Below are 8,461 nucleotides of genomic sequence, written 5' to 3'. Positions count from 1 at the left end.
AGGAAACAGATACTAAATTTTTCTCCAACATTTTTTTTGTGTGTGAGTGTCCAAAAGGGCTGGGATCTGCCTGGACCCACAAGGGGATATGAGGGACTGCAAGCCATAGCCCATCTTTATGATCACCTCCATTTTCCAAGAGACTTCCAGAGCAAAAGGACTCTTTGTAATGGAGGTTATTAGTAGCTGGAGGGTCAGAAATATAAGAGTTTAGGTGTCACTTTGTGTTTGTCTTATAACAGTTGGGAAATCTGTGTTTATTTAATTTGTATTAATTAGAAAATCAAAGGTATCTCTGGTCCAGTGCACATTTTTCATGTTAGATTTTCCTTACGTCTTTTCATGTAAACTTGACTATATTTTATGTTTTTGGCTTTTTCTCCCACGTCCTCATTCTTTTACAAACACTGTACACATTTTTGATTATTGAAGTTTGTGGTAAGTACAGAAGTCACATCATGCCAAAAGATTATGAGATTCATGACAATAGAATCATCCCTTATTTTTCTGTTTTCCTCTGCTTCTTACCAGGTGGCTTTTCTTATATGAGATAGAGATTTTGGATTGTTCTTTAGCAGTCACATAAAGATAATTTGCACTTATGTCTGTAGAAGGCAAAAAAGATAACATGAAGGTGAGTGATACCAGTTGGATAGTTTACTCCTTCTCTTTTGACATTTTCTTTTGGTGATCTGTCATTTTCTTCAGCAATTTCATGTGTCCAATGGTCTCCATATTCTTTAGTTGGATGATTTTATTCTCCTGAAAAGATTAAATCAAAACCCTGCCCCATCCCTAATTCTGGGATGAGGGTTGTGCCTTTTTAGGCATGTTATATCTTTTATAGGACAAAATAGTTTTTTTGAAATAGAAAATGTATAATATCTCAGTTAAAGTTTAAAAATCTTTGAAAGTTTACAAATATACTTTAAAGTGTATTTATTTCTAGATAATAAAGGGCATTCACTTTGATTTTCAGCCTGCCTTTTACAAGCAGCTTTTAAATAAAATCACTGTAAATCTTATGTGCCTGCCTCTGCCTCCCAGGTGGTATGTAAAAGGCATGTGCCTCCCAAATGCTGGGAATAAGGCTATGAGCCACCAACACCCTGTGATTGTAACTGCTGAATTTAAAAAAAAACTAATTAATAGAGTACTGCTTGTCTCTACTGGGATTAAATGCATGGTCTATCACTATGCTGCTCAAATGTGTTATATTCACTCCAAATTATTCAAACTCAAAAAATTTATACCTTTGAATTTACTTAAAACATTTAAACCTCTTAACTGTTTTTAATATGAAATAACAAAAGTATCCTTTTTTTATTTAAGAAGAAAACACTAGCCTTTATAAGCTTGTTTGGGCTCAATGACCAAGCTGTCTGATGAACAGTTACATCTGCTTATTCAGGAAATCTCTACTATTCAAATCTAATCATTATCAATTTTGATAGGATCCACCATTCTTTTCCTGTGGAAAGATTCAGTTTTACCAGTGAAGAGACAGTTCAACAGTTTCTCAGTGTCTACTCCTTTTAGTTATGTTTACTTCTTTTTGTTGTACAGTATTAGGTGTGCTGTTACATTGCTAGTAAGAGATCTTGCTGATATTTTTTTCTAAATGTACTTAGTACTATGAACTGTCTTCTGTTCATAACACTTCCATTGTATACTATGAGTTTTGATATGTTGTGTATTCATTTCATTGACTTCTAGAAAGTCTTTAATTTCTTTCTTTACTTCAGTTTTAATCCATTTTTTATTCAGTGGAGAGTTGTTCAATTTCTATGAGTTTGTAAGCTTTCTATTGTTTTTGTTATTGGTGATGTGCTGCTTTAAATGTTAGTGGTCTGATAGGATGCAGGAGGTTATTGCAAGTTTCTTATATCTTTTGAGACTTCCACTGTTCATCAATTTTGGAGAACAATATATGAGGTGCTGAGAAGAGGGAACAATCTTTTGTGCTTGTGTGGATGTTCTGTAAACATCATTTGGGTATATTTAGTTTTTTGATGTTATTTAGCTGGAGCATTTCTCTGTTCAGTTTGGTCAGGAGGACCTGTCCATTGGTGAGAGTGATATTTTGAAGTCTTCCCCTATCAATTTATGAGGGCCAGGATGTGATGCAAGCTGCAGAAGGGTTTCTTTTATAACTTTGGTTCTCTTATGTTTGGAGCATAAATGTTAAGTATTGAAATGTTATATTGCTGCATGTTTTTTTTATATGTCATGTCCTTTGCCATCTTTTGATTAGTTGTTTTTTGAAGTCTGTTTTGTTAGATATTAAAATTGTTATACGAGCTTGATACCCTAGTTCTTTCTTGGAATTTCTTTTCCAACCATTTACCTTGAGATGATGTCTATCTTGATGTGAAGCTGTATTTGATGTATTTAGAAGGGTGGATTCTGTTTTATCATCCATTTTGTGAGCCTGTGTCTTTTTATTGGTGAATTGGGGTCAATGGTATTAAGAGATATCAACAAACAGTGACTGTAAATCCTGGTATTTTGGTGGTGGTGGCGGTTGTTTTAGCACCCTGTGTTGGGCTATATTTATAGATACATATTGTTGAAATTTGACCTTATCATGAAACATTTTATTTTCTCTATTTTCTGACTGAAAGTTTCTGGGCATGGTTAGTAATTTGTCTTGGCTTCTGTAGTTTTTTAGAGTCAGAAGCACTCTGTCTAAGCCATTCAACTTCTAGCATTTTTACTGAGAATACAGGATTAATTCCAATAGATCTGCCTTTTTTGGTTTTTTGTTTGTTTGTTTGTTTTTTTATTTGTTTGTCTGGTTGGCTAGTTTGGTTTGGGTTTTTTGTTTGTTTGTTTGTTTGTTTTCAGTTGCAGGTTTTCATATTCTTTCTTTGTTCTGCATGTTCAGTATTTTGATTATTCTGTGCTAGGAGTAATTTCTTTTCTGGTCCAGACTCTTTGGTATTTGGTATGCTTCTTGTGCCTTGACTTGATAGACATCTTCTTTAGGTTAAGAAATTTTTCTTATATGATTTTGTTGAAAATATCTTCTGGACCTTAGGTCTCATCCTTCTTCTGTTAATCGGAATATCAGCATGTTTTGTGTTATCATATTGTCCCAGAGTTCCTGGATGTTTTGTGGTAAGGAATTTTTAGATTTAACATTTTCTTTGACACATGTATCTATTTCATCTTTTTTTTTCCGTTCTTTTTTGTTTTTGTTTTGTTTTTTTAATTTTCAGACAGGGTTGCTTTTTTGCCTTTGCTGTCCTGGAATCACTTTGTAGACCAGGCTGGCATTGAACTTGTAACAATCCAGCTGTTTCTGCCTCCCTGAGTTCTGGTATTAAAAGAATGTGCAAACACACCTGTCTTCCATTTCTTCTATTTTGTATTCAGTGCATAAATTTATCTCTTTGATCTCTGTTTTCTGTGTGAACCTTACCTCTGTATTTCCTTGTTGTTGTCTTTAAATTTTTCATTTCCAGGATTCCCTGAGTTTCTCCATTTAAAAAAAATTAAATTTCTTTTTTTTTTAAGGCTAGGATTCTCTGTGTAGCATTGGCTGTCCTGGACTTGTTTTGTAGACCAGGCTGGCCTCAAAGTCACAGAGATCTCTCTGCCTCTGCCCACCCAAGTGCTGGGATCACAGGCATGCACCACCATGGCTAGCTTGTTTATGCTTTCTTTATTGTTTCTATTTACATATTTCCAGAATGTGTTTCATTCTGTTATTCTCCATTTGGGAGAGGCCTGGAGCTCTGCTTCCAGATGGAGAATGGTGGTTCTATTTCTCTCAGGGGTAGCTAGAACACTTTAGGGCAACACCCATGTTCACTAGGCCGGGGTGTGGAAAGAATTTTCTATTGACGGTCACAGGTAGCTAGTTCTTTTAGATCTCCTAATGGTAGTGGAAATTTGGGCGTTCCAGGGCATATGATCATACCATTTTCAGTTAAGCTGCTGTGCCTTGCTCTGAAGTCTTTCACCTCAGAGGTGCAGGTGAAAGTCCATGCTTGGTTGACTTGCAACCAAGACATAGGCCTGATGAGACCCAGATCCAGTGAGGCCTAGGCCCAGTGGGTCAAAGAGCAGGCCCAGAGGGGGATAAATGATGAATATCAGGGGCAATGATGGAAGGCTGATGGTATCAGGTGGCATATAACCAGCCAGCATGCATGCACCCACAACTTGTTTATTTGAAGTCAGGGACTTATAAAACTTGTGCAGAGGGAAGGATTTTGAGGATAAATTTCTGATTTGCTGGGGTCTAGAGGTCAAGGATACTTGGCTTACATATAGCGCTACCATGCCTCATTTTCCATGCAATAACATGGTCCTATCTCAAGAAGGAGGACACAGTACTGAATTATCCTATATGTGTGGGGAAATCTCTGAGTACAGTTGAAAGTCACTGCTGAAGACTAAGATCCTTAGCAGGGTGATCCATTTCTAGGAATTTCCATTTGCTTGTTGGAGCAATTTCCTTATCAGGAAAGGGTTTGGCTAATAATCTGCCCGGAGGATGTGAGGCTCTTTACAAGACTTGGGGTCATACAGATCAGGAGGCAGATTTTTAGGCCATTTGCTGAGAAAAGAGAATTCACCATCTAAGACCGAGTGGAAATAAATGGTTATCCAGAAATGTCAGATTTCATACTAATCAAGCAAAGCCTCACATCCCTCAAATGTTTGTTATTTCATGGCTTTATTTGAGGAATTTGATGGTTAACTCCAATTGTGTGATTATATTTTGCCTTGATTTCTTTATGGAATTTATTCATACCACATACCACAGCACATCCTGAATATATAAACATAGCTGAAAGCACAAGAAAAAGATCTTGACACAAATTACATGAAGATGATATTGGTCATTAAAGCATTTGTTACAAAAGGGGATATTTACGTGTATAATTCAAACACTGTTTCTTTGAAAATCTGCTTTCTTCTACTTGGCTTTTAAAAGGTTACATATTCTCACACTGATGCAGACATATACCCAATCATCAGCCAAAGAAAACAATATGGTTTCCAAGTGATCCTAGCAGACATCATTTTCTTTATCATAAGAGTATGGGATAATTTTAGGAATCAAAATTAGTTTTTCTAATGTTGAAATATTTGTTTGCTTTAATGGAGTCTCTTCAATTGGAACATCCCTCCACCTCCAATGCATTTTTATTGTTGGCAAAGTAAAGAACAGGAATGCACAAGTTGAGTGATGGCCACTGAGTTCTTTGATTTTGGTTTTGACTATAATCCTATTGTATTTGCTTATAGGACTGTGTTATATTTATAGGCCTCTCTTTGTGTTTCCTTTTGTCAAGGGTGCTATGTATACTGTATGATTTGATTAGTTATAATCTATCTATATTGTTTCTCTTGAAAGTGATAGACCACATATTTTTGCCTTCTGAAATTTTATTATGTTATAATTCCTTGATTTTTGGTTTATTTGGAAACTTGATTAGAGAAACAGTTTTACTTTTCTCTTCTTGATCCTAAAGACTCGCCTCTCCTCATTTCTTGGTATATCTGTGTTTTCAATTTGTAGCAATAATCAATGTCTCGGTTTTTGCTACTTAAGTGATTGATAGAGTTAATGCATTGTTTTGGGGGTTTTAAAAACTTTCTCATATATTGTCTCTGTGTCCTAATTCACTTCAGTTGGCAACATTTCAAAGCCTACAGTCATCTGAGAGAGCCTCAGTTAAGGGCATGCCCTCATCAGAGAAGCTGGTTGCTCTATCTGTGAGAGATTGTGTTGACAGATGATTGATGTGGAAAGGGTCTTCCACTGAGAGATGCAATATCCCTAAGCAAGTGAGACTGGGCTGCATAAGAGAACAACCTGACCATGAGACACTGATGAAGCAAGAGACCAACCTAGGAAACATTTGCCCATAGCTTTTGCCTTAATTTTCTTCAAGCTTGACTTTCTATGCTAAGCTCCCAAAGTGATGTACTGTGATCTAACAGTACCAAACTAAATGTGTAAATCCATTCATGACCTGAGATGCTTTTAGTTAGGGTATTTAGTCACAACAACAAAGAAACAAATTAGAACAAAAAGTTATATGCAAAGAGTGATTTTACTGCTGGACAGAATCTTGGAATGTTCTCTTTTTAAGGACTGTGGAATACATCAGGATTTAAGATAACAAAAGCATTACAAAGCTGTACACAGAGCTTCATCGGCTGTTCTGGTAGGACCTAGAAGATCAGAGTATTGAGAGTAATGCAGACAGAGGAAGTCCATGTCATAAGATTTTGGTGGACAATAGACTCTATGGAAAATAAACTAGAGGTCATTTGTGTGATATTTTGGCTGCAAATCATACTTATTCTGCCCATGCCTTGAAATTGAGTAAGGCAGAATTAAAAATTGATGGACAGGATCTTAGATGGAATATTGAATCTGTTGAATGGTTATTATAACAGAGACATCCAGGACCACAGTGAAAGAAAGAGACAAGTGGAGCAGAAATAAATGTAAAATCTTTGGTTTGTAGAGAAAAACAGTACTAGGTAGTTTCAGATGGCAGTCACATGATGAAATAGAGGCAGAATTTTTCAAGGAGATTATCACTATCAAAGAAGAGGTCCTAGCCCTGGATTTGAAGCCTAAAATGATATTCCTAGAGTAAATGCCTTCCTGCTAATTCTTCTGTTAATGGAAGGAGGACTCAAAGTGATTCCTAGTGCCAGGAATGAACTTCATATAAAGCCTGCTACAAATGGTCCATGTGTGTCAAGGTCCATCCCAATTTTGAATCCAAATTGACCCACATTGTGCTTTTCCTGGAAACAAGAAAGTTACAAAATTTAACATAATAGATTCTTTGTGGTTTCTATTCAACACTGGGCCAACCTTCTGTCTTTGGCAGAGTCAGATCACCAGTGATGATATTGTAAAGGTTCATTGCATGAAGCAGTGAGGGTGAAGCCTGAGTTGCATCTTGACGCTACAAGCTGTTGAGATACCTAAGTTATGAGATACCTGTCATGGAGTGCTGCCTATAGGGAGTGGAAGTAACAAATCTGAGAGATGTATGAGACGTTGCATAGATAGGACCCTCTAAGCCTTTTGAAACAGCAACAGGATTTGCTGTTTTCTTTGCTGGTCTTCTTTCCTTGGTACAGTCTTTCCTCACTATGTATACATTCCTCTCTACTGGAATGGGAAGGGGTATTCTGTGCATCTATGTAGGATTGATGTAACTTGCTTCTGAGGTGGCAGTCAAGAGGTTTTCTTATATGTCAGAAGAGACTTTGGACATTTTAACAGTGTATGAGTTATTGCCAAATTTTAGGATGACTGTACTTCAGTGATTTTCATCATGGGATGGCCATAAGCCAATAGTGAATTTGTTCAGCAATAATTTGATTGAATGAAAAGAGCTCCCAGAGAAGATGATGTTTCTCAATTTTGATATTGAATGAAAAAGTTCTGTGTATCCCAGGCTGCCCTGAAAGTCAGTATGTACACCAGGCAGGTTTTGCACTTACAGGTCTAAGTCCAGTTGAGTGTTGGGGTGAAATTTAGGCCAACATCCCTGGCATCAACATCATCATCATTGGCTGCTGAGTCTGGAATGTAGGGTTTGGGGTTTTTATTTAGTTTAGTTTTGTTTTGTCTAGGTAAGCATAGGTTTTGTGGTGATCTTCATCCACATCTTGCATTTGAAATTTGGCAGAGAGTATATTTAAATTTTTAGGGGGCATGTATTCATGGCATTAACACTGTCTGAGCTTTCTGAGTCATTGAATTGCAGGGGTGTAGTGTTTGTTTTTTAAAACATTATTCATGCATTTTTTCACATTTAATTTATTTTTTATTTAAAATTGTTTTTTATAATTTATTCTCTGACATGAACTTGGCTCTTTAATCACTCTTCTTGGTGGGTCCAGCCTTGCAAGGCCACAGAGAATGATGATGCAGCCATCCTTGATGAGACCTGATAAGCTAGTGTCAGATAGAAGGGGAGGAGTTCCTCCCTTATCAGATTAGGGAAAGGGCATAGGAGGAAAGAGAGAGGGTTGGTGGGATTTGGACTAGATGACGCAGGGGGCTATAGTGGGTATACAAGGTGAATAAATTATAATAAATAAAATTTAAAAATAATTTAACATCTCAATTGTAGCTTCCTCCCTTGTCTCTTCTTTGTCTCATCCTCCATTCCTCTTTCCCCTTTTTCCAATTTTGTCAGATAGGAGGAGCCCCCCTCTCCTACCAGCTGACCCCAACTTATCAAATCTCACTAGGACTGCCTACATCCTCTTCCTTTGTGGTATACCAATGCCTCCTCCACCATGGGGAAATGATCAAAGAGCAGGCAACAGAGTCCATGTCAGAGCCAGCCCCTACTATCCTTACTATGGATCCAACATGGAGACTGAGCTGCCTCTCAGCTACATCTGAGCACGGGTATGGGTCCTCTTCATGAATGGCTTTGATGGGTGCATCAGTCTCTGCATG

Source organism: Meriones unguiculatus (genome assembly GCF_030254825.1).
Source record: "Meriones unguiculatus strain TT.TT164.6M chromosome 13 unlocalized genomic scaffold, Bangor_MerUng_6.1 Chr13_unordered_Scaffold_33, whole genome shotgun sequence".
Lineage (NCBI taxonomy): Eukaryota > Metazoa > Chordata > Mammalia > Rodentia > Muridae > Meriones > Meriones unguiculatus.
This window is presented reverse-complemented; position numbering follows the sequence as displayed.